The 27,327-nt window shown below is 32.8% G+C and overlaps 2 non-coding genes across 2 annotated transcripts; both read right to left on the bottom strand.

Moving 5' to 3' along the window:
• Window positions 1-19,593: 19,593 nt before the first annotated feature.
• Trnaa-agc lies at window positions 19,594-19,664 on the bottom strand. The gene has a single exon. It is a non-coding gene; the product is annotated as a tRNA-Ala (tRNA).
• A 3,494-nt stretch (window positions 19,665-23,158) lies between these two features.
• Window positions 23,159-23,229, bottom strand: Trnaa-agc. Its single transcript has one exon. It is a non-coding gene; the product is annotated as a tRNA-Ala (tRNA).
• Window positions 23,230-27,327: the final 4,098 nt, after the last annotated feature.

The following is a 27,327-nucleotide window of genomic DNA, read 5'->3' as shown; positions in this document are numbered from 1 at the left end:
GAACCAACTCCTTATGGATTTACTGGCATAATCGTTGAATTTGATTTTTAAGTCCATGCATAGTTTTCATTTAGTATCTAGATATCAATGATGTCTGACAGAAAGATCTTCTGACAGACGTAAATTAAATTTTTTCAACAACTCGAGTAAGATGCTTTGCTAACGCTCAAATACAAAAGCGTTGTAATGTATCTTGCTGTAAATGAGACCAAAACCAAACAAATTGGGAGACTACCTGACCTTGAGATAGCTAACACCGCAAACTAGTTGAGGTTAATTATTGACGAAGGCATCAGCTGGAGTCCCCACATTAATGTCCTTTGTAACAATATAAGCTCAAGTCTCTTTGTAATTAGAAGGGTAAAGAGTATATGTGATATTGAAACAGCTAAGAATGCCTACCACAGCCTGTTGGAGTCCCATTTGCGCTATGGTATTGCAGTTTGGGGAGCCACTTCGTGAGGTAATCTAGAGCGAGTACTCCTATTAATAAAACGTGCAATAAGAATATATAAAGACCTTCGGCCCAGACACACCTGCAGAAGAAGTTTCAGAGATCTGGAAATTCTCTGTTCTTAGTGTTCTTGAATAAAGCACACTTGACTATTGACTATTGAAAGAATACTATACTTTACATAGAGCAACTAAATATAGGCAGCTATTTATTTTAGAAAAAGTAGTAGGTCTAGAGTGGATATTAAATTAAAATTCACTTGTAATATTTTCCTAAACCTGAGTAATTATTTTCGTATTATATTTTTTTGCATTGCTTAAAAAGGTTTTATTTCATAGTTATCAAGATCCATAATAGGCTACTATACTTTTGCAAACGTTCCACTACGATATATTAAAAGGAAATGGTAAGCGATGAATTGCTGAATGAGCTGCAAGCTCAGGTAATTTAGACCTATATATCACTTCAACTCAAAATAGATCCTATAATATCTTCCTAATGTTAAAAACCTAGCATTTTTAGTAGCCCGTCTTGAATTTTAAATGCTATTAGGGATTTAAATGTATCTGCAATCTCATGTTTCATGTTCATTGGTTACTATATATATATATATATATATATATATATATATATATATATATATATATATATATATATATATATAATAGTCCGGTCAATTTAGCCAAGAAATAGGGGTAACTTTGCATTAATTCCCAGAAAGGTGAAAATTTGCATAGGTGTTAGGGACACCATTGCTATGAAATTGTGAAAAGTCCCCATCGATCCCATGTCTGCAACATTTTTAATTCAAGGTCAAATTTCACAAAAAAAGGTTTTTTGAATTTTTTAGCGAAACGGTTAGTGTTATGAAAAAACTATTTGAAACAAAAATTGTAGAACATGCAATTATCTAAAACAATGCTCCCTATACTTTTTTTCATAACACTACCCATTTTTGAGATAAAACAATTACAAACTTTCTTACGCTGTATTGTCCATAATAAAAACGACTAAGCTGCCTATGATATCATTGGGCGTGTAATATAAGTAAGAATATAAGTCTACGTGACTAATACATTCATATTGAGCGATAATTCTTAGAATATGATATTTAAAAAAACGAAGCCCCTAAATTTAAGGGACCATGTGCCCTTTGAACAACATCTGCCTGTCATTCCACTGTTCGAGTGGCCATTCCGTCCAACTGCTTTTCTGAGGTGGAAACTAAATCACTGTTAGCTTTGAAAATTCCTTCGTAGTGAAAACACGTAGTTGTTTCAAATATTCTCTGCTAAAGTTTGAGCTGTATTCACTTTTTGTAGAAACTATATCGCAATAATGTTTAATTTGCACTAAACCTTTATCTTCAAGTGAATGTGTTATTGTTGATCGCGGCATGAAGACGTTACTTATCGCGAGTATTCAAGGGAATCAATTTACTGATTACTTAAAGAATGTAAATTCAGCGACAAATCATGTGCAGTGTCGCAAACAATACAATAGAAAGAGTACAATTGCAGCAGCAAAACGGCAACATGTAGAGGAATCAGCTAGTACCTCTCAAAAAGTCCTCCTCGTATTAGAGGATATGTAAGTGTCATATTTTTCTTTTAAAAATTGTTGTTTATTTTGCGGCGACAATTTGAGTGAGGAATACAAAAAGAAATAAGCACAGAAATCTCGTTGTAAAATTTGTAACGTTAGAACTCTTTCATTTAAAGACACAGTTATGAAAGCAGCTCAGTCTCGTTCTGATGACACCGCAAAAATTAGTGTTGCTCCCATCGGGTTTGAACACAGTTTAGTTGCTGCTGAAGTTAAGTACCATAATGATTGCTTTGTATCACTTTTAAAGCTGACCACTGAAGGCTGTCGGCCGTCCTCAAGATGAAGCATTGTATCTCGCCATGGGGGAATTATTTTCGTATATTGAAAGTAGTGATGACTGCCAGTTTACGTTAGAAGAAATAGAAAAATTTGTAACAACGTAAGTATTGATAACAGAAAAATTAAATTATGATTGAAGTTAAATTATAGTAATGGAGTCATTATTACTCAGAAAACTAGGACAATTAACATTGTACGTTTTTTTGTTAATTATCATGATATTATCAATCAAGCTAGAGTGAAAAAACATAAAGGGAAAGAAGAGCAATTGAAAGTCCTATCAACTGCAGCAGCAATTATTCGGGAAGATAATCAATCGGTTCAATCATATACAGTTACATGCCATGACTGGCTGTGATAAAATATCAGCAAAGTTTCGAAGGGGTAAAACAACAATTTTTTTATGTTTGAAAAAGAAAATTTTGTTACTTGTGCACAAGCTTTCCATGATATCAACTCTTCACCAGAAACTCGCTTTCTTCTGTCTGTATATGGAGCTCCAATATTACTTCGATAGACAAATTACGTTACTTATTTTTTGCAAAGCAAATACGTAATAGAACACGTGTGCAATTAGCTGCTCTTCCTCCAACCGCAGCTTTCGCTCACCAACAGTTTTATCGTATATATTACTAGGTTCAGGTGTGGCTTGGTAATCAACTAGACCTAAAACAATGGGGTTGGAAGCATGTCAATAATGCATTGGAACCAACCCACACGCTTCTTCCACCTGCACAAGAAAACCTCCTTAATTCTGATTTTTGCAACTGCGAAATGGGGTGTAACTTAAGATGCGGCTGCAAAAAAGTAGAATTATTTTGTTCATTAACGTGCACGTAGATAATTGCATGATCTACAATTTTTGTTTGTAATACTTTTTCATAACACTAAGATAATTAAGTTAAATGCAACAGTTAAAACATCTTTATTGAAGACTGTATAATGAATGAATAAATATTGGAATGTAAACAACAACAAAAACAAATAATAGTCAGCTGACTATGTCACATCTCCCTTCCTCAGGAAGTGTAAGTGTAATCCTTCAGGTAATTGGGTTTACCATATCTCTTGGCAATATGCTGTAAGTTGCGTCGATAAAGTTTTCCTTTGCTTTCCACTATGTAAGACCTGGGGTTTACTTTGTCTTTAATTACTCCGTCTAACACCCAACTTCGATGACCCTTTCTTAGCTTTACGTTCTCTCCAGGTTTAAACTCTGGCTTTGGAACTGCACCTCTATCTCCATACATGTTTTGTTTTTCTCTCGCTTCAGAGAGTTGTTGATGCACTTTCTTTGGATCAATTATTGATGGCAATAGAAGCGCATCATCAATTGGAACCAATGTCTGTGTCCTTCTAGACATTAGCCTTTGTGCTGGAGAACCTAGATCTGGTGATCGTGGAGTGTTTCTATGATTTGACAGAGCTTCAAATAAGTCTGTTCCGTCTTGATAACATCGCCTGACCAAGTTTTTCGCTGTCTAAACAAACCTCTCTGCCAATGCGTTTGCTCTTGGGAAGTTTGGAGAGGATATGGACTGTTCAAATCCCCATCGTTTTGAAAATGTTTTAAACTCTGCTGAATTGAAGGCATGTTATCTGATTCCAGTACAGCTGGTACAACCATGAACAGCAAACCATGACTTCAACTGTTTGATAGTTGCATAACTACTTGACGACACTTCAGCGAGTTCGAAGTAACCAGAGTAGCTGTCACCAAGAACAAGGTCACTTTTGCCTTTGAACTTAAAATAATCAGCTGCTGTAACCTCCCATGGCCTGATTGGAATTTGTTTACTTTTGATGGGTTCTTTTATTTCTGCCCTGCTCTGACTTTGGCATACTGTGCATGATCGTATGAAGTCACTCAAATCTTCAAACATGTTGGGCCAGTACAAGGATTCTCTTGCCCTTTGATAACAAGATTGAATTCCTTGATGTCCAGTATGAATAGCTTTGATAATATCCGTTTTCATACCATTTGAAATTACAACTTTGGTTCCTTTGAACACAATTCCATCTTCAACCATCATTTAATCTCTGAAATTCCAAAATAAGTGCAAGCTCTTAGGCAACTCAGTTTTTGATTTAGGCCAACCATTTTGTATTACTTGTATTAGTTTCTTGTAAGGTGGAACTTTTCAATGTTTCCTCTTTGACTCTTAATAGCTGATTGTATGGATGTATTGAGAAGATTGATATCACTTCAAGGTCTTTTTCCTGCATAGTAGTATTTTCAGCCGTTTTACAGTCCCTACTTAAAACATCTGCAATGTGCATATTTGTTCCTTTTATGTACAATATTTTCGGATCGTACGGAATTATCTTTTATTTTTATTTTAGTTTTTCTAAATATTGTTTGTAGAGGCTGATGATCAGTCTCTATAGTCAATGGTCTACCGTAAATAAAACAGTGAAATTTTGTGCAACCAAATTGTACCGCAAGAGCTTCTTTTACTATTTGTGGCATCACTTGTTCTGTTGGTGATAGTGCTCTTATAGCATAGGCAATTGGACGGTCCTGTAATAGAACAGCCCCAATTGAATGTTGGCTTGAATCAACTGACAGTCTCACAGATTTCTTTACATCATAAAATCCTAGTGTAGGTGCTGTAGTAATAGCTTTTTTACATTTTCAAATGCCTTTTCCTGATCTACAGTCCAACTGAAGTAATGATCTTTCTTCAAAAGTGATCTCAGAGGAAGAACTAGATCAGAGTAATTTGGAATGAATCTTGACAAGTAATTTAACATGCCCATTAGTCGCCTAAGCTCTTTTAGGTTGGTAGGGGCCTGCAATTGTTCGATGGCTTCTATTTTCTCTTCGTCAATTTGAATTCCATTTCCACTAATTATATGACCTAAAAATTTTATTTTAGTCATCTCGTATTCGCATTTCTTGTCATTTAGTTTCAGTCCTGCTTCTGAGAACCGCTTCTTAACGATTTCAGTTACGTTTCTAAGTTCATCAACAGTTTTTGCATAAATTATTACGTCATCCATAGCACATTCGGTGTTTGGCACATCCTTGAGAATGTCGCAAATTAACTTTTGGAAAATTTATGGAGCGGACGCGAGTCCAAAAGGCAATCGTATAAAGGAAAATCTTCCCCAAGGTGTAGCAAATGTCAAATAATCTTGAGATCTTTCACTGACTCTTATTTGCCAGAAACCTTTCTCGGCATCTAGTTTAGTAAAATATTTTGCACCATTCAATTTTGCGAGGATTTCATCCAATGTATTCAGAGGGTAATGTCTTCTGAGTAGGTTTTTATTGACATCAGTTGGGTCCAAACAAATTCTTAGTTTTCCAATTTGTTTAACCACAACTAAAGGTGACACAACAGGGGTTGGTTTTTGAACCGACTTGATTACCCCCAACTCAACCATTTTGTCTAACTCGCTCTTCACCTCGTCCCTAGTTGCAAATGGTATTCTTCTGGCAGCATGTATTCTGAAAACTGGATTTTCAACCAAATCTATATCATAAATAAAATCCTTTATTGCACTCATTTCATTCATACTATTTGTACTTTCTACCCTTTTTATCAGTCCAATCTGTTCACTAGTTGCAGCTCCTAATATTGGAGATACATTATCACTATTTGCAACTAAAAACTTGATCTTGGTTTCTTCTCGACTTTTACCAATAAAACAGTTTACTTCAACCTCACCTAAGACTTCAATTAAATGTTTGCTATACGAAACAAGGCGTTCAGTTGCTGATGAAGACATAGGTACATTGAGGCGCTCTGCAATTTTTCTTGGCAGTACGTTACAAGCTGCTCCTGAATCAATGTTTGCATTGAAGCTTATGTTGCTTGTGTTTACTGTAACTACCCATTGGTCGTTTGCCTCACTACGAGCAATTTCCATTACACCTAAATATTGTTCCTCTGTGGTATCCTTCTTACTTGCATTGTTAGATTGTTCGACCATAGAAACTCCTGGCATTGAAGTTTTTGATTCAGACCTGCAATACCTAGCAAAGTGGTTGAGCTTAGAACATTTCAAACACTCCTTGCCAAATGCGGGACACTGACGTGGACCATGCTGGTTTCCGCAGTTTCTAAATTGGAATATAAGATTTCTACCAAAATTAATATTATTCTTGTTTAAACTTTTAAAACTGTTATTGACAACTTGACAAATCGCAGGCTGGTTATGCAGTGATTCAAGCTGTTGACTGGCTACCTGATCTATACTTGGTGTTGTATTTTGTAAGGCTCCCAATTGTTTCTTAGTTTGCTCGACTAGTCGTGCCATTTCTGTTGCCCTGCTTAGAGTAAGTTTTTGGTTCTAGCAACAGTTTTTCTTTTAGGCAGGTGTCGCTTAGTCCAACTACCAGCCTATCTCTAATAAGTTCGTCCTTTAGAACCCCATACTCACAGTCCTGAGCTAAGTTTCTCAGTCGTGAGATGAATTCACCTACGCTCTCAGTTTCATTTTGGACCGCAATATTAAACATGTATCTAATGTAAATAATATTCTTCTGAGGAGAAAAATAATCATCAAAATGTTTTATTACTGTTCCTAAATCTGACTTTGCTTTTCCAGATAGTGAGAAACTTTTAAATACTGGTATTGCTTCATACCCTAATATGGTCATGAATGTAGCTACTTTAACCTCACCTTCTTTTTCCTTCAACCCGGTTGCCTTGGCAAAGAACTCAAAGCTTTGTTTCCAGATTTCCCAGTTTTTGGAATCTCCATCTTCTGATATAGAAAAAGGCTTGGGTGGCTTTACTTTCAACATTTTCTGACACCAATTAAGATAATTAAGTTAAATGCAACAGTTAAAACGTCTTTATTGAAGACTGTATAATGAATTAATAAATATTGAAATGTAAACAACAACGAAAACAAATAATATTCACAATAATGTCACAATAACACTAACCGTTTCGCTGGAAAATTCAAAAAACCTATTTTTGTGAAATTTGACTTTGAATAAAAAATTTTGCAGACATGGGATCGATGGGGACTTTTCACAATTTCATAAAAATGGTGTCCCTAACGTCTATGCAAATTTTCAGCTTTCTGGGAATTTTTGCATGGGTCAATGTCTAAATTGACCGGACTATAACGACTTGGATTGTAGATATCCAAAACGATATAAAATATTTTTTTATTGGTAAACTCCGAGTGAATGTTCAGAAAAAGTTTTTACTATATTTTTAACTATAAAGTATTATCTGGTTTGTCTTAAATAAAAATCACAATTCTAAGTAAAAATAATGGATTTATTTTAAACTAGCAAATTAATAAGTTCAAAGTTTCAGAATATTCTTCACTCTATTTTCCACGAAGAATTGACGAAATGTTTAATAATTTTAAAGGTCCTTTGACAAGAAATAACAATATCAGTCAAATATATGGAACTAAAAATTAGAGCTCTCTAAATGATAATAAATTACTAAATTTCCAAAATACAATCAAAGTTATTAACAAAGTTCAATTTTAATTCACTTTTCTTTCAAGTTTGAACAAAATGTAATTTTTTTTTATTCTATTTTGCAAGAATCAGTTATGCAGATTGCTCTGTAGTTTCTAAATATATTTAATTTTTCCTATAAAAAGGCAATAACATTAATTTAATATCAGATCTGGAAGATACACGTACAATAAATTTGGTGCTTACATGAAAATCCCTGTTGGAAAAAAAATTAGAAACACGCGCACTGTCATCAACTTAATTTACGATGAGTACCATAAGAAGGGCGAATATTATGAGCTGGCGGTTTTTATAGTTCCCCTTCCCCCTTTCTGATGGACATCCGCGGCGTTCTCTCATTGGCTCAGCCGAATCCAAATTGAGAACAATAACCCTCTCAGAAATGACGTAACTGCAGTACACAAGACATGTTCTGGTCAATTTAAGGCAGTGAACCGCCTTCCTAATAATTTAAAGTTACCACAACTAGCTTGCCAAAGGATTAAATATTCGTATTTATCCTAATTTTTCACAATTTATTTAAAATTAAATCCCAATATTTCTTTCCTAAAATTTTCATTTAATTTAAGTTTTACTAAAAAATCAACCAATGTAGCTTTGAATACGCTACAATAAAGGAGGTAAATTCTACTAAAAAATTTACCAAAAAATCTTTTTTACACCTTTTAACAGCAATGTCATTTTAAAATTAAAATTATTTATTTTCAACTAAAGTTTTTTTTTATATTATAATACCTTATGACGTCAACCTGTACCTGCCAAACGCATAGAATTCGACAATATACAGCCAGCCAAACCTTTTTTTACACCTTGTTTAAATTTATATCTTAAATTTGAAAATGTTGGTTAATTCACAAACACTCCAATAATGAAAACTTATATATTTTTTTAACGCCTTTCGTGTTCAATGAACACATATACGACCCACATAACAGTAACTCTAATAAAAGTAAAATTATAATACAAACAATTTAGACTTAAATACATGTCATTAAAAATACAAAGAGATAACAGAGATAAAGGCCAGGAAGTATGTCTACTGTATATGTAAAAATAAATATTTAATTAGATTAAAGGCAGTAACTGTGAATCTTGGAGAAATCCAGGCTCATTTTTTACATAATCATTTTGTTTCTTCTGCATAAAATTAGTTTCGTAATTATCGTGGAATTTTTGGTTTTTGGTTTCTTTTGATAACTTTACTTTTTAAAATAAGTGTCAAGTATGAATTGCATATTTTGATCTTTTCTCTTGTTGATACTCCAGACATGCTTTATGTTTATTGAGTCTCTTTTTATCTTCCTCTTTGTTTGGCTAATGTAATTTAAATTACAACTATCACAATTAATTTGATACATTCCAGATTTTTCATCATCATCTATTTTATTCTTTGGATTTCCTAATATATTTTTAGTTTGTTTTTGAAATTTGTGGATACATTAATACTTGCATGTTTTTTTTAAAACTTTTCGTCATTTTTGTAGTAATTTCAAACAATAGTTTAAGGAGTCATAAATTTTACTTAAATCGACTTCAATTGTGGTCATTGCTGCGTCTGAGATCACGAGAACTGGTATTATTTGCGCGATGGCTGGGAGGAGGGGATGTACTGTTTGTGATAGAAAAAGTAATCCGCATCCAAGTCCTTTAGTGTAAGACGTGCTAAAAGGAGAGCACGTTCTACGACAATGCCTGGACACAAGACGACGTGACCTTATTGTCTTTTATTTTTACAGTATGTTTTGGTTAACGTTAGTAAATTCGTGTAACTTGAACAATTACATATTTATCTACCTGTTCACACGATATCTAAAACACAAACGACCTTTAAACCTAGAACTTTGATTGAAAAATTTATATATAGGCAATATTGAGTACGATGACGGTGCATGTTATTTCATGGGATTAGGCTGAGCGTTAGCACATCTTTTTGTAACCATGATGGCAGCTGGAAAATTAATTTTAAACATGCAGAGATCCTTCATATGGGATTATAACGTGTGACGTGTTCGCACAAATAGGTCATTGATAAAGTAAAAAGAATGAGTTAGAGTGAAGTCAACTCTAAAAATTGGCAATTAATTTTGTTATCAGCCCACTCTTGCATTGTATTATACTCACTACCATATTTTATTATTTAAACACTTCTCTAAAACCATAATTAATCAGGAAAAATATTAATTTATCATGTAGTCAGAAATTTCGAAAAATATTTTATCTGTAGACTTCAAAATTTAATTTAAACTTCATTGCTAAATACACAAGAATGATTTATATAATAGTGTATGTCCAAACACAACACTTAGTTTATTGGTATTGAAAACGGTCTTTCATTATGCTGTCAGGCAGGGAGATTTATATAACTTTTGGTGTGCGTAGGTCTGTCTGTATAGCTCATATCTCTAAAAAAGTGAGAATTGGTTTTCAATTTTTCATTCATCTTTATTAACGTTTCTAACGTGTCTCGTGGTGAGTTGTACTAATTCCTTTTAATCACCAAAGTCATTGTTTCAATAAATAAACTTTTTAAATAACCAAAAGGTCCATGTTAAACTCGTGTCCTTCCTTGCGATATTTTCTATTGGAGAGGTACTAGAGCCTTAAACCGTAAACTTTGGTTTCTTTTGTTCTAAGAAACCTCTTTAATTATTTTTTTATATTAATGTATTATAGCTCCCCCCACCTGACAAAGAGGTAGTAAAATAAACTAGTTTACTTTAATACTCATATATAGTATTAAATACACATAAAAAACTTAACCTGCAACCAAATGAAGGTCGGAATGCAGTATATATAAGCGCTTCATAGTCAATATATTTGACAAATTAACATGAAAAATTATATAGTTTCATTGAATAGTAAGGAATAATCTTAGAAATTACTGTATTTCAAAATCCATGATCGTATATAAAACTTGTTGTGGCGTATTATTTCATGCAAGATTTTGTTCCAAGTTAACTTTAATACGATAGGATAAATACGTCACCTTTCAAGGTTTAGGTTGAAAGTTGCAGGATAAGAAAACGTAATGAAGCTGGCAGATGTGGGAAGAAGGCCCCTACTATCACGTATGGCTAGGGCTTTTCTTTTTTTTATATCAAACCGTAGAACTAGTATGAACATAATCGAATTGAATTTTATAGTAATACATATGTAGTATACATCAATAGTATATATGAAACTAGTGTTGTTTCTCATAATACAATATCTACGATAACTAAACTGATTTTAAAAATCTTTGTTGCCAAAACTTATTTTATTTCCAATAATACATGCGATAGTTTTCAACTGCAATATAGAGTACCAAATATCTATACATTTTGTTCCAGATAGAATAATATTTTAATCTGTTTACAATTCGCATGATTAAACTAAAATCGTAGGTAGTTGGATTGTTTTTTCCTTTTAGTTATTCGTAAAAATATAATACTGCAACGTTAATTTTTAAAAAAGCGAAAAATCATGAAGTTTTTTTAGTATAAAAAAGATCTTGTATGATATTAATTATAAATAAATTTTTTATTATAGAAGAAGTAATCATGAAGATTGCAGAGAATTTGCAGACAGACTCACCATTTTACACACAAAACCATTGTTCCTTATGTAAATTCTGTAAAGATATAAAACTTTCTGCTATTAAATTTGTATGAATTGAAAATGAAATGAATAATCATAATTATGGAAAATATAAACATTCACGAGTAAAAAATATAACTTAAAGTACAAATTTTTTTATAAGCCAACTTTAAACATTTTCTAGATAAAGCACGCTTACAAAGGAATGTAAATTCTTTAACACAGACTCTTTGGAAAGGACTTTGCTAGGGATTACTTGATCCAATTCTGATACTACAACCCATTTACTCCTCCTACACGGCTAACTCCCCCTGATCCTGGATTCACTTTGCCTCTTAGCTTCACTTTCGGCTGATAGTCTACGTGCTTCTAGTTTTATTTTTATATACAAAGGAATAACTAATGTATTTTATATGTATATATATGTATATATACATATATATATATATATATATATATATGATATTTTACATTTAGTAAAGAATGTTGTAATGATGTCATTTAGTAATAAATTCTTTCCACAAACAAATGCCTGCATATGTGGTTGAGGAGGCTGCAGCTTATTTCCATTTTACATGGAAATTGCTTGTGTATTTTAAATCGATTGCGGAGTATTATCTAAGAAATTAATCAATTATCTAAGTTTATGATTAGTTCGAAATGGGATGGACAAAAATGATCAAATATAACAAACGAAAAAGGTTTTGGCCCGTACTATTTGTATCTTAACACATTTTCAAGGTCCTGTACTATAATATTATTATATATCCTTTCGGAATTATCCTTGCACAAGAATGATTGAGTTTTAATTTTCCATACCCAAGCAACAAGCGGATTGCAAAATAAAGCCAAGTAGTACTCTGTAAAATATTATTTTTATAATAGTTGCAGCACTGGCCGTTATCCACAACGGACACTGCAGTTAGGAGTAGTCAGTGAACTATCTACGTATATCACAGATATTGCATGGAATATTATACTATGCAGACTCCCTATTTAGCTCTCGCAACCAAGTAAAGTTTAAATTTTACGTAAAATAAATAAGACATTTTTTTACTGAATATTTGAAAATTGTAAACAGAATGAATAATCATTATGATTGAAAATATTTAAGAACTTTTTTGTTTATTTCTGGGTGAAAATATAGCAGATAATATTATAACAAATTATTTCGTATTTAAAACTCAATGGCATATTGAGTTCATAATACTACAAAACCTGTAGTATTATGAAATGTTTAACTTCCCTTAAAACTGTATATGTTAAATTGGTTCAACAAATCAAATATTGATTTGTATTTCAAGCCAAAATACTTTCCTTATCACATTATTCATGAAAATGTTATAGAAGTAATAAGATTTTTTTGAACTGTTATTTTCTAAAATATTTTGGCTAGACTAATATCGTTACTTTTGATTTGGATACTTGGTTAAACCTCTAAACATCTCTTTTCTAAACATATTAATTTTATTATATTAGCCAATTTTATTACATACTAAAATAAAAGCTACAAAATTACAGCTCCAGCTTCTGAGAAAACTGTAATAAGAGAAGTTTAATGTAGTAGAAAGTCAGACAACGTGGAGCAGGGACGACTATAATTGTGTTGGCCGCGGCGGCGATACCCTTATCTGTACCTTCGTGGTCGGTTACTTCGTGCTAATACACTCGCATGTCTAAAGGAATTTCTATAATTATGATACAAGTTTCCGATTTTAATATTCTGTTATAGCAATGATAATATTATGTTTACTTCATCTGTTTAAATATGAAGTAGATATAGCTATGTTTCATTTAATACATGTTTATTGGTTGAGTGTTACATATAGACTTTTATCTGGCTTTGTACTGTATATAGGTACGTACATGTGATTTGGAGTGAACGTTAGTAACTTTTTTACATTGGTCTTATGGATAATTTTACTTTCACATGTATTGAAACTAAATGGTTTTTGTTTTTAACGATTATAACTATTTTAAGATACCTATTTAGATCTATTATCCACTCAAAAAAATGCGTTAAAGAAGGCAAAAATGCTCTTCTTGTAAATAGTTTAATAGACTTTGAAACTAATCTATATTACACTTTTCAACAATGCATTGTGCTTTTAGTTTACTGTAATAGCCTACCTAAAGTAATTTAAAACTATAACTAACCATTAATATTTTATTTTAGTTTAATCTCTAACTGACGTGCCCGCTGTGATATTATACAGTCAGTATTTCAAATTAGTAGCCAAATGGCAAATGCATTTTTAAATAGGTGATACTGTTGCTATTAAATACTTAATGCAGTGTTTTGTAAACTAAAGGAAGATATATTGTTAACTATTACCAAGAAGAATTTGCATTTAGAATTTTAAAATTTTGATTCCATCGATGTTTTGAAACATAGATGATTATTTTATACCTCGCAATTTGTGCAATATTTCGTGGATCATTTAAAAAAATTTATGAAATCTTCAATAAATATCTAGTTGTCAATACGTTGCATCGCTTATATTTTATTCTCTTCACATAAAGTTAGAACCAATGAATCCTTAGACAATTATGTTATAATGATATATCTATCTTATTAAAAATTCTTAAAAATAAATCTAGACGGAATACTTCCATGTGTCTCACTTCTTTACCTTATTTATTATGTTTATATTGTAGAATCTACAACTTCTCCTGTTTTATTACCTAATATATTTCCTTACACTTTCAAATGAAGCTCTTTTTTTTTAAAACGGTACAATACGCTTAAATAAAAAATAACTAAGGTTTGTAACTATTTTACAAAAAAGCAATTATGGAACAAAAATATGGTAAAAGAAACAACACGATTATTAGCTAATATTAGTAGTAATTTTCAATGGTTATCGAGTTAAACGAAATATTATATACTCTATTAGCGCGAATTATTACTTTATTTTAATTTCTTAGGGATTTATTGCAGTTGTGATTATTGTATTGATGTATTTGAAATTTACACATGTAGGTTACTTGTACAGTAAAATGAAAACAAATAGCGCTTAATAGTTAATGTTAATAATTAGTGACAGGATCTAATTTAAGCGCACCCTTGCGTTTTTGCACTTCAGCGGAAAGTTTATTGCTTAAACTATCTTTCTTAATCTAACTGAAAGACACTTTGAATACATAATGGGGCAAGATATCCCGAAAATGTTCTCCAATCATGCAATTTGGCTGAGCGCCTTCAAAGCCTAATACTCAATAAGTTTTCCTTAGTTTGCCAGGAGGATGAGAAAGGTTATTTTCTGTACGACGTCATGCTTTCTGTTTTAGAATTAAATTATCTATAGCTAAATGTTTGGTAAAAATATAGTCGAGATGATTTGTGTATATTATTTTATTATTAAGATTCTTCGTTAGCAGTTTTGAATTGTTATAACATTATTTTGTTATTTTATAGAATTATAATATTGAAATCTTGTAATATATTTTCAAATAAAAGAAACTTTATCTTTCCGACAAACTCGATAAAATAGAAAGCATTCCTCCATTCTGTTGGGTTAAGGAGTTTCGTAAATTTACCATAATTCGCTTATTTTAAATCATAATAAAATCTTGCCAAAATATGGCCTGTATGACTTGTATATAATATTTTATTATTAAGATTATTCGTTAGCTGAGGTGAATAGTTATAACATTTTTTTTTTAATTAGAAAATTGAAATTATAATATATATTGAAATAAAAAAAAAACTTACACTTCCCACAACCTCGATACAATAGAAATGTCCTCTATCATGTTGGGCTTTCCTTAAGTAAGGATATAAATATTCTGTTCAAGTAAAAATAGTATTATCAAAATCCAGGACCTAAGCGGAAAATCGCTTGAAAGGATTCTTTGTCGGGTAGCAAAACACGTCTAGCAAATCCTACCAACAACAAGCTTTAGCTTGCTTTACATTGCGGAACTGCAGTATCGTAGGCTTTTTGTGATATAATATACAGTACTGATTAGTATGCTTTAAATGTTTTCTACATTTTACGCTTTGCCAATGAAATTTGAAAACTTTGTTAAAGGCTCTAAGATAATTGTTATTATAAAATGGTGAACGTGAATTTATGTGGTAACTACGAGTCTTATAGTCAAAACTATAAACCGAAAAAAAAAAAAAAATCATTAAAGTAAAAGTAAAAACAACCCAATTTCCAGTCACCATCTTGTATGAAATAAAAGTATAATAAGTTTAAATCTTAGAAACAAATTATTTATATCAAGACAATTTTGTAAATTTCTTAAAGTGGTGCTGTTTTAAGAACAAATACGCATTTATATTTCTTCTTCAAATTTTTGGGTCAATATTTTACATTATACTAATGGGGAATAAATGTGATAATTGAATAACAAAAATTATACTTCATTATCTGTTATGTAGTGAGTATTATTGTCGAACGTATATACTAGGTGTTACCTGCTCTTAGCATGCACCTTTCTATATCGAAGTTCTTAATCGATTTCGTCCAAGCAATCATGATGTAATATGATGGAGTTCTAAAAGATTTGCAAACGCAAGTAGGCGTCAGGTATATTATTTAAGTATTAATTTTTAAGAGTATCAGAGTTTAACCTAAATCTAGTATATTGTTTGCACGTGTTGGAGCATTTCTGGTTAAATTAATAATTCGAGTATTTCCCAAGTCACAGCTAAGTCTGCCTTGCTATCCCGGTCAAGAAAGTACAAATTACGAATACCTACTTAGGACCGAAAGAGTTTACTCCAAGCCTTTATCGTATACATCTGGTTTGAGTTGTTTCGATTACATATTAGAGATTTCTTTGTTGTCCCGAAGAAAACATATAAATACATACACTGACTGAGTGGCCTGTTATAGCCTAGGGAGAAACCCTACCTACTTTGTATCGCCTACCTGCAGAAGTGGGAATTCCTTATTAGTTATATCCAACATAAAAATATTGCTTTATACGGTTTTTTATTTTAGTACAAAGTATTTTGTAGTTTTCGATATAAAAATGTCAAGTAAGCCTACCATGTCTAGTTTGAAGTACTTTAAGGCTTATTTTGTAATAGTATTTAACTTGTATTCACAACGCATCATGTTTTAAATTCGTCACTTACGCACTCAGAAATAAAATTGAAATACTATAACATTGTATTTGGTATCTGCATTACACCAGTTAATGACCACAGCATACTTCATATTTTATCAAATTTTAATGGAGACATTTATTTGGCCATATGTCGAACGTTAAATAAAGTTAATAGCTTTTTAGATTCAGTTACTCTTGGATTATTAAATAAAACTTTTTCCCAATTCCAAAATATATTACAGCTAACTTATTATCCTACTATTCACATAAACCTTACTCGTATTTTAATGAATATTTTACAAAACATACCTATATACGCTGTTCTTTTCATTTGCCCTTGGTAACACATTAAAGAAAGAAAGAAATCATATATTAATAACAGCATCATAAAAACGTAATAATATGTCCTAATAAATTACGTCCTGTTATATTTAATTTTTATAAAGTCTTCTTCAAAGTACTTCTATTTTTTTGCTATTTTCGTCTAGTTAAAATTTTCCATTGTCTTTGGGAAATGGGAAGTATTGGCGTTGAAATGATATACGTATTTTAAGTTCTAAAGTTAGCACAACTTATTTAAAAATTGTTTGTTTTTAGCCTAATATTCCTCTTGTGTTTTGTTTATATAGAGTAACATTTTAACATGGAATGTACTGTAATTATAAAACAAAGACGGGACCTGATAATTAGTGACTCTAATAATAATTATATGTTAATTTGCTGCACAATATATCAACTGTATGTTGAAATCAATTTAATCAAAGGTAAATGAATGGTATTGATATATTCCATTATGTTATTCCATGACATGTAAAACAGACTGTTTAATGGACAGCTACTAAACCTTCTGACATAATGCAGCAATTTACCTTATTTGTTGTTCTAAAATTCATGAAATATATCCACATATATTACAATTGAGGTGACCAGAACATTTTAGGAAATAATATTTTTCGTAATATTGCAGTTTTTATACAGTGAAATTAAACCTGTTTTCAGTATATTAATAATTTTGTATGTTAAAATTGGTTATGAACTTTGCAGAGTGACTTTCTTCGAACGGTTATATGAACAAATAAACATTGCACAATTGGAAGCTGCAATTTGCATTTGATAGATGACAACATCTGAACTGTAAATTTTCTCGTTCTAGGTTATTTACCTTAAGAATGTCTCAAATAGGGACACTAATCGGAAATGCTATAACATTAGCAGGAAATATTTGTTAGCATAAATGAGGTGTCTGTATCATTACCACAAAAACTAAATCTAACTAAGACTTGGGAGTGCCGATGGCCGAGAGGTTTAAGACGTTAGATTTTGAGTCTGAGTTAGAGATTTCGCAGGTTGAAATCCTGTCTGTGACCCTTGCACTTGTTATCAGTAAAATCGACCTTGTATTGTAACTTTATGAACTCCCCCCCTTATTTTGTTAGATAAGATCCTCGCACAGGTCAGTGGCCCATGAGGACAGGCAGAATAAAGCATAAAAGGGGATCGGCTTCTCCTTAAAATAATATATATAAATATATATATATATATATATATATATATATATATATATATATATATATATTTATTCATTACTCCTTACATTGTTTCTAAAGCTTCATAACAGAATCGTGATTTAAATATAAAAAATTCATTTTATCATAGTGGTAACCTAAGTTTATTAAAATATCCATTATATATCATCTGACTGATTTTGGAGAGATTTCACATTGATTCCATTAGGAACGACTTTCAAAACTTTTATTGGATCATTGAATGTTTCCTACCATGAGTTATGTAAGTGATTGTCATTGGATGAAGAAATAACTCTTCAGTTTTACTGATTCCCTTCACTCTATATCATGTTTACATAAATAATCTTGAACTCAAACGTTAAAATTTCTAAAGTTATGCATATTTGAAAAATGCTCTTCTACGTAGCAGTAATAGGATGAATGACACTTTGCCTATCATAGGGTCATCAATAGGAATTTTAAAGTTATATTTTTTCTCAGTATCAAAGAAAACCCTCTTAGCTGAAAAGTATTCCGTATAAATTTTATAATCATCACAGATAAACAGAAACAATTCCTATTTTATCTTTGAGGAAAGCCAATTTAAATTGGAACATTTAAAATTATTGCGTAAACTGTATTGTTTATAATATATATTATATATATGTGTGTGTGTGTGTGTGTGTGTGTGTGTGTGTGTGTGTGTGTGTGTGTGTGTGTGTGTGTGTGTGTGTGTGGCCGTATCTGTCACGTATGCGTTTAAATAAGCAAACTAACATATGATTGGAAGACCAAATACCTATCAAACGACTTTTTTATTTACATTAAATTGTATGAATAGCAATAGCCATATTTAATTTCAATAAACATTGAATCACAAAAAGTACTCGCTCCGCCGGGAGTCGAACCCGGATCTCTAACTTGCCGGGTGAATGTGCTACCATTACACCACACAGCGCTTACTTTTTTCCGATTCAATTATTTTGTATTTAAACGTATTTGTCACATATGCGTTTTAAATAAGCAAACTAACATATGATTGGAAGACCAAATACCTGTCAAACGACTTTTATTTACATTAAATTGTATACATGGCAAGAGCCTTATTTAATTTCAATAAAAATTACATTACAAAAAGAACTCGCTCCGCCTGGAGTCGAACTCGGATCTCTCACTTGCCGGGTGAATGTGCTACCATTACACCAAAGAGCGCTTACTTTTATCCAATTTAATTATTTGGCCGTATCTGTCACATATGCGTTTAATTAAGCAAACTAACATATGATTTTAAGGCCAAGTACCTGTCAAACGACTTTTATTTACATGAAATTGTATAAATGGCAATAGACTTAAAATAGACTGTAAATTTCAATTTACATTGAATCACAAAAAGTACTCGCTCCGCCGGGAGTCGAATCCGGATCTCTCACTTGCCGTGTTAATGTGCTACCATTACACCACAGAGCGCTTACTTTTACCAATTTAATTATTTTTATTTAGCCGTATCTGTCACATATGAGTTTAAATAAGCAAACTAACATATGACTGGAAGACCTAATACCTGTCAAACGACCTTTATTTACATTAAATCGTATACAGTAAATGGCAACAGCATTATTTAATTTCAATAAACATTAAATCACAAAAAGAACTCGCTCCGCCGGGAGTCGAACCCGGATCTCTCACTTGCTGGGTGAATGTGCTACCATTACACCACAGAGCGCTTACTTTTTACCGATTCAATTATTTTGTATTTGGCCGTATCTGTCACCTATGCGTTTAAAATAAGCAAACTAACATATGATTGGAAGACCTAATACCTGTCAAACGAACTTTTATTTACATTAAATCGTATACAGTAAATGGTAACAGCCTTATTTAATTTCAATAAACATTGAATCACAAAAAGTACTCACTCCGCCGGGAGTCGAACCCGGATCTCTCACTTGCCGGGTGAATGTGCTACCATTACACCAAAGAGCGGCTTATTTTTATCCAATTTTAATTATTTGGCCGTATCTGTCACATATGCGTTTTAATAAGCAAACTAACATATGATTGGAAGACCTAATACCTCTCAAACGACTTTTATTTTCATTAAATTGTATAAATGGCAATAGACTTATTTAATTTCAATTTACATTGAATCACAAAAAGTACTCTCTCTCCGCCGGGAGTCAAACCCGGATTTTTCTCACTAGCCGGGTGAATTTTCTACCATTACACCCACAGAGCGCTTACTTTTTACCGATTCAATTATTTTGTATTTGGCCGTATCTGTCACCTATGCGTTTAAATAAGCAAACTAACATATGATTGGAAGACCTAATACCTGTCAAACGACTTTTATTTACATTAAATTGTATAAATGGCATAGCCTTATTTAATTTCAATAAACATTAAATCACAAAAAGAACGCGCTCCGCCGGGAGTCGAACCCGGATCTCTCACTTGCCGGGTGATTGTGCTACTATCAAACCACAGAGCGCTTACTTTTTTCCGATTCAATTGTTTTGTATTTGGCCGTATCTGTCACCTATGCGTTTAAATAAGCAAACTAACATATGATTGGAAGACCTAATACCTGTCTAACGACTTTTATTTACATTAAATTGTATAAATAGCAATAGCCATATTTCATTTTAATAAAATTTTAATCACAAAAAGTACTCGCTCCGCCGGGAGTCGAACCCGGATCTCTCACTTGCCGGGTGAATGTGCTACCATTACACCAAAGAGCGCTTACTTTTATCCAATTTAATTATTTTTGTTTTCGGCCGTATCTGTCACATATGCGTTTAAATAAGCAAACTAACATATGATTTTATAAGGCCAAGTACCTGTCAAACGACTTTTATTTACATGAAATTATATAAATGGCAATAGAATTATTTAATTTCAATTTACATTGAATCACAAAAAGTACTCGCTCCGCCGGGAGTCGAACCCGGATCTCTCACTTGCCGGGTAAATGTGCTACCATTACAACACAGAGCGCTTAATTTTCTAAAATAATTAATTTTATTAGGCCGTATCTGACACACATGCGTTTAAATAAGAAACTAACATACGATTGGAATACTAAATACCTACCAAACGACTTTTATTAAATTAAATTGTATAAAGGCAATAGCCGTTCTTAATTTCAATAAACATTGAAATCACAAAAAGTACTCGGTCCGCCGGGGTCGAACCCCGATCTCTTCATTTGCCGGGTGAATGTGCTACCATTACAACACAGAGCGCCTAATTTTTTCGAAAATAATTAATTTTATTTGGCCGTATCTGTCACACATGCGTTTAAAATAAGCAAACTAATATATACGATTGGAATACCAAATACCTACCAAACGACTTTTATTTACATTAAATTGGATAAAGGCAATAGCCTTTCTTAATTTCAATAAAAATTGAATTACAAAAAGAACTCGCTCCGCCGGGAGTCGAACTCGGATCTCTCACTTGCCGGGTGAATGTGCTACCATCAAACCACAGACCGCTTACTTTTTTCGATTCAATTTTTTTGTATTTGGCCGTATCTGTCACGTATGCGTTTAAATAAGCAAATTAACATATGATTGGAAGACCTAATACCTGTCAAACGACTTTTATTTACATTAAATTGTATAAATGGCAATAGCCTTATTTAATTTCAATAAACATTAAATCACAAAAAAGAACTCGCTCCGACGGGAGTCGAACCCGGATCTCTCACTTGCCGGGTGATTGTGCTACTTTCAAACCACAGAGCGCTTACTTTTTTTCCGATTCAATTTTTTTGTATTTGGCCGTATCTGTCACCTATGCGTTTTAAATAAGCAAACTAACATATGATTGGAAGACCTAATACCTGTCTAACGACTGTTATTTACATTAAATTGTATAAATAGCAATAGCCATATTTCATTTTAATAAAATTTTAATCATAAAAAGTACTCGCTCCGCCGGGAGTCGAACCCGGATCTCTCACTTGCCGGGTGAATGTGCTACCATTACACCAAAGAGCGCTTACTTTTATCCAATTTAATTATTATTTGGCCGTATCTGTCACATATGCGTTTAAAATAAGCAAACTAACATATGATTTTAAGGCCAAGTACCTGTCAAACGAATTTTATTTACATGAAATTGTATACATGGCAATAGACTTAAAAATAGACTGTAAATTTCAATTTACATTGAATCACAAAAAGTACTCGCTCCGCCGGGAGTCGAATCCGGAATCTCTCACTTGCCGTGTTAATGTGCTACCATTACACCACAGAGCGCTTACTTTTACCAATTTAATTATTTTTATTTAGCCGTATCTGTCACATATGCGTTTAAATAAGCAAACTAACATATGGACTGGAAGATCATATACCTGTCAAACGACTTCTATTTACATTAAATTGTATAAATGGCAATAGACTTATTTAATTTCAATTTACATTGAATCACAAAAAGTACTCTCTCCGCCGGGAGTCAAACGCGGATTTCTCACTAGCCGGGTGAATTTTCTACTACCATTACACCACAGACCGCTTACTTTTTTCCGATTCAATTATTTTGTATTTGGCCGTATCTGTCACCTATGCGTTTAAATAAGCAAACTAACATATGATTGGAAGACCTAATACCTGTCAAACGAACTTTATTTACATTAAATCGTATACAGTAAATGGCAACAGCCTTATTTAATTTTAATAAACATTGAATCACAAAAAGTACTCGCTCCGCCGGGAGTCGAACCCGGATCTCTCACTTGCCGGGTGTGAATGTGCTACCATTACACCAAAGAGCGCTTATTTTTATCCAATTTAATTATTTGGCCGTATCTGTCACATATGCGTTTTAATAAGCAAACTAACATATGATTGGAAGACCTAATACCTGTCAAACGACTTTTATTTACATTAAATTGTATAAATGGCAATAGACTTATTTAATTTCAATTTACATTGAATCACAAAAAGTACTCTCTCCGCCGGGAGTCAAACCCGGATTTTTCACTAGCCGGGTGAATTTTTCTACCATTACACCACAGAGCGCTTACTTTTTATCGATTCAATTATTTTGTATTTGGCCGTATCTGTCACCTATGCGTTTAAATAAGCAAACTAACATACGATTGGAAGACCTAATACCTGTCAAACGACCTTTATTTACATTAAATCGTATACACTAAAGGGCAACAGCCTTATTTAATTTCAATAAACATTAAATCACAAAAAGAACTCGCTCCGCCGGGAGTCGAACCCGGATCTCTCACTTGCTGGGTGAATGTGCTACCATTACACCACAGAGCGCTTACTTTTTTCCGATTCAATTATTTTGTATTTGGCCGTATCTGTCACGTATGCGTTTAAATAAGCAAATTAACATATGATTGGAAGACCTAATACCTGTCAAACGAACTTTATTTACATTAAATCGTATACAGTAAATGGTAACAGCCTTATTTAATTTCAATAAACATTGAATCACAAAAAGTACTACTCACCGCCGGGAGTCGAACCCGGATCTCTCACTTGCTGGGTGAATGTGCTACCATTACACCAAAGAGCGCTTATTTTTATCCAATTTAATTATTTGGCCGTATCTGTCACATATGCGTTTTTAATAAGCAAACTAACATATGATTGGAAGACCTAATACCTCTCAAACGACTTTTATTTTCTTTAAATTGTATAAATGGCAATAGACTTATTTAATTTCAATTTACATTGAATCACAAAAAGTACTCTCTCCGCCGGGAGTCAAACCCGGATTTTTCACTAGCCGGGTGAATTTTCTACCATTACAACCACAGAGCGCTTACTTTTTACCGATTCAATTATTTTGTATTTGGCCGTATCTGTCACCTATGCGTTTAAATAAGCAAACTAACATATGATTGGAAGACCTAATACCTGTCAAACGACTTTTATTTACATTAAATTGTATAAATGGCATAGCCTTATTTAATTTCAATAAACATTAAATCACAAAAAGAACTCGCTCCGCCGGGAGTCGAACCCGGATCTCTCACTTGCCGGGTGATTGTGCTACTATCAAACCACAGAGCGCTTACTTTTTTCCGATTCAATTGTTTTGTATTTGGCCGTATCTGTCACCTATGCGTTTAAATAAGCAAACTAACATATGATTGGAAGACCTAATACCTGTCTAACGACTTTTATTTACATTAAATTGTATAAATAGCAATAGCCATATTTCATTTTAATAAAATTTTAAATCACAAAAAGTACTCGCTCCGCCGGGAGTCGAACCCGGATCTCTCACTTGCCGGGTGAATGTGCTACCATTACACCAAAGAGCGCTTACTTTTATCCAATTTAATTATTTGGCCGTATCTGTCACATATGCGTTTAAATAAGCAAACTAACATATGATTTTAAGGCCAAGTACCTGTCAAACGACTTTTATTTACATGAAATTATATAAATGGCAATAGAATTATTTAATTTCAATTTACATTGAATCACAAAAAGTACTCGCTCCGCCGGGAGTCGAACCCGGATCTCTCACTTGCCGGGTAAATGTGCTACCATTACAACACAGAGCGCTTAATTTTCTAAAATAATTAATTTGTATTAGGCCGTATCTGACACACATGCGTTTAAATAAGAAACTAACATACGATTGGAATACTAAATACCTACCAAACGACTTTTATTAAATTAAATTGTATAAATGGCAATAGCCGTTCTTAATTTCAATAAACATTGAATCACAAAAAGTACTCGGTCCGCCGGGGGTCGAACCCCGATCTTTCATTTGCCGGGTGAATGTGCTACCATTACAACACAGAGCGCCTAATTTTTTCGAAAATAATTAATTTTATTTTGCCGTATCTGTCACACATGCGTTTAAATAAGCAAACTAATATACGATTGGAATACCAAATACCTACCAAACGACTTTTATTTACATTAAATTGGATAAAGGCAATAGCCTTTCTTAATTTCAATAAAAATTGAATTACAAAAAGAACTCGCTCCGCCGGGAGTCGAACTCGGATCTCTCACTTGCCGGGTGAATGTGCTACCATCAAACCACAGACCGCTTACTTTTTTTCGATTCAATTTTTTTGTATTTGGCCGTATCTGTCACGTATGCGTTTAAATAAGCAAATTAACATATGATTGGAAGACCTAATACCTGTTCAAACGACTTTTATTTACATTAAATTGTATAAATGGCATAGCCTTATTTAATTTCAATAAACATTAAATCACAAAAAGAACTCGCTCCGACGGGAGTCGAACCCGGATCTCTCACTTGCCGGGTGATTGTGCTACTTTCAAACCACAGAGCGCTTACTTTTTTCCGATTCAATTTTTTTGTATTTGGCCGTTATCTGTCACCTATGCGTTTAAATAAGCAAACTAACATATGATTGGAAGACCTAATACCTGTCAAACGACTGTTATTTACATTAAATTATTGTATAAATAGCAATAGCCCATTATTTCAATTTTAATAAAATTGAATCATAAAAAGTACTCGCTCCGCCGGGAGTCGAACCCGGATCTCTCACTTGCCGGGTGAATGTGCTACCATTACACCAAAGAGCGCTTACTTTTATCCAATTTAATTATTTTTATTTGGCCGTATCTGTCACATATGCGTTTAAAATAAGCAAACTAACATATGATTTTAAGGCCAAGTACCTGTCAAACGACTTTTATTTTACATGAAATTGTATACATAAATGGCAAGTAGAAAAAAGACTTATTTAATTTCAATTTAAACATTGAATCACAAAAAGTACTCGCTCCGCCGGGAGTCGAATCCGGATCTCTCACTTGCCGGGTGAATGTGCTACCATTACACCACAGAGCGCTTACTTTTTCCAATTTAATTATTTTTATTTAGCCGTATCTGTCACATATGCGTTTAAATAAGCAAACTAACATATGACTGGAAGATCATATACCTGTCAAACGACTTTTATTTACATTAAATTGTATAAATGGCAATAGACTTATTTAATTTCAATTTACATTGAATCACAAAAAGTACTCTCTCCGCCGGGAGTCGAACCCGGATCTCTCACTTGCCGGGTGAATGTGCTACCATTACAACACAGAGCGCTTACTTTTTTCTAATTTAATTATTTTTATTTGGCCGTATCTGTCACACATGCGTTTAAATAAGCAAACTAACATATGATTGGAAGACCAAATACCTGTCAAACGACTTTTATTTACATTAAATTGTATAAAGGCAATAGCCTTTCTTAATTTCAATAAACATTGAATCACAAAAAGTACTCGCTCCGCCGGGAGTCGAACTCGGATCTCTCACTTGCCGGGTGAATGTGCTACCATCACACCACAGAGCGCTTACTTTTTTCTAATTTAATTATTTTTATTTGGCCGTATCTGTCACACATGCGTTTAAATAAGCAAACTAACATACGATTGGAAGATCAAATACCTGTCAAACGAACTTTTATTTACATTAAATTGTATACAGTAAATGGCAACAGCCTTATTTAATTTCAATAAACATTGAATCACAAAAAGTACTCGCTCCGCCGGGAGTCGAACCCGGATCTCTCACTTGCCGGGTGAATGTGCTACCATTACACCACAGAGCGCTTACTTTTACCAATTTAATTATTTTTATTTGGCCGTATCTGTCACATATGCGTTTAAATAAGCAAACTAACATATGATTGGAATACCAAATACCTGTCAAACGACTTTTATTTACATTAAATTGTATAAATGGCAGTATAATAGCCTTTCATAATTTCAATAAACATTGAATCACAAAAAGTACTCGCTCCGCCGGGGTCGAACCCGGATCTCTCATTTGCCGGGTGAATGTGCTACCATTACACCACAGAGCGCTTACTTTTTTCTAAAATAATAATTTTATTTGGCCGTATCTGTCACACATGCGTTTAAATAAGCAAACTAACATATGATTGGAATACCAAATACCTGCCAAACGACTTTTATTTACATTAAATTGTATAAAGGCAATAGCCTTTCTTAATTTCAATAAACATTGAATCACAAAAAGTACTCGCTCCGCTGGGAGTCGAACTCGGATCTCTCACTTGCCGGGTGAAATGTGCTACCATCACACCCACAGAGCGCTTACTTTTTTCTAATTTAATTATTTTTTATTTGGCCGTATCTGTCACACATGCGTTTAAATAAGCAAACTAACATACGATTGGAAGATCAAATACCTGTCTAACGACTTTTATTTACATAAAATTGGATAAATGTCATAGCCTTATTTAATTTCAATTAACATTGAATCACAAAAAGTACTTTGATCCGTCGGGATTCGAACCCGGATTCCTCACTAGGTGGGTGAATGTACTACCATTACACCACACAGTTTTTTGTGATTTCAATGTTAATTGAAATTAAATAAGGCTA

This window comes from Homalodisca vitripennis, unplaced genomic scaffold (genome assembly GCF_021130785.1).
Source record: "Homalodisca vitripennis isolate AUS2020 unplaced genomic scaffold, UT_GWSS_2.1 ScUCBcl_492;HRSCAF=2608, whole genome shotgun sequence".
Classification (NCBI taxonomy): Eukaryota; Metazoa; Arthropoda; class Insecta; order Hemiptera; family Cicadellidae; genus Homalodisca; species Homalodisca vitripennis.
Note: the sequence above shows the minus strand (reverse complement) of the source record. Positions and strands in the feature narration are given on the sequence as shown.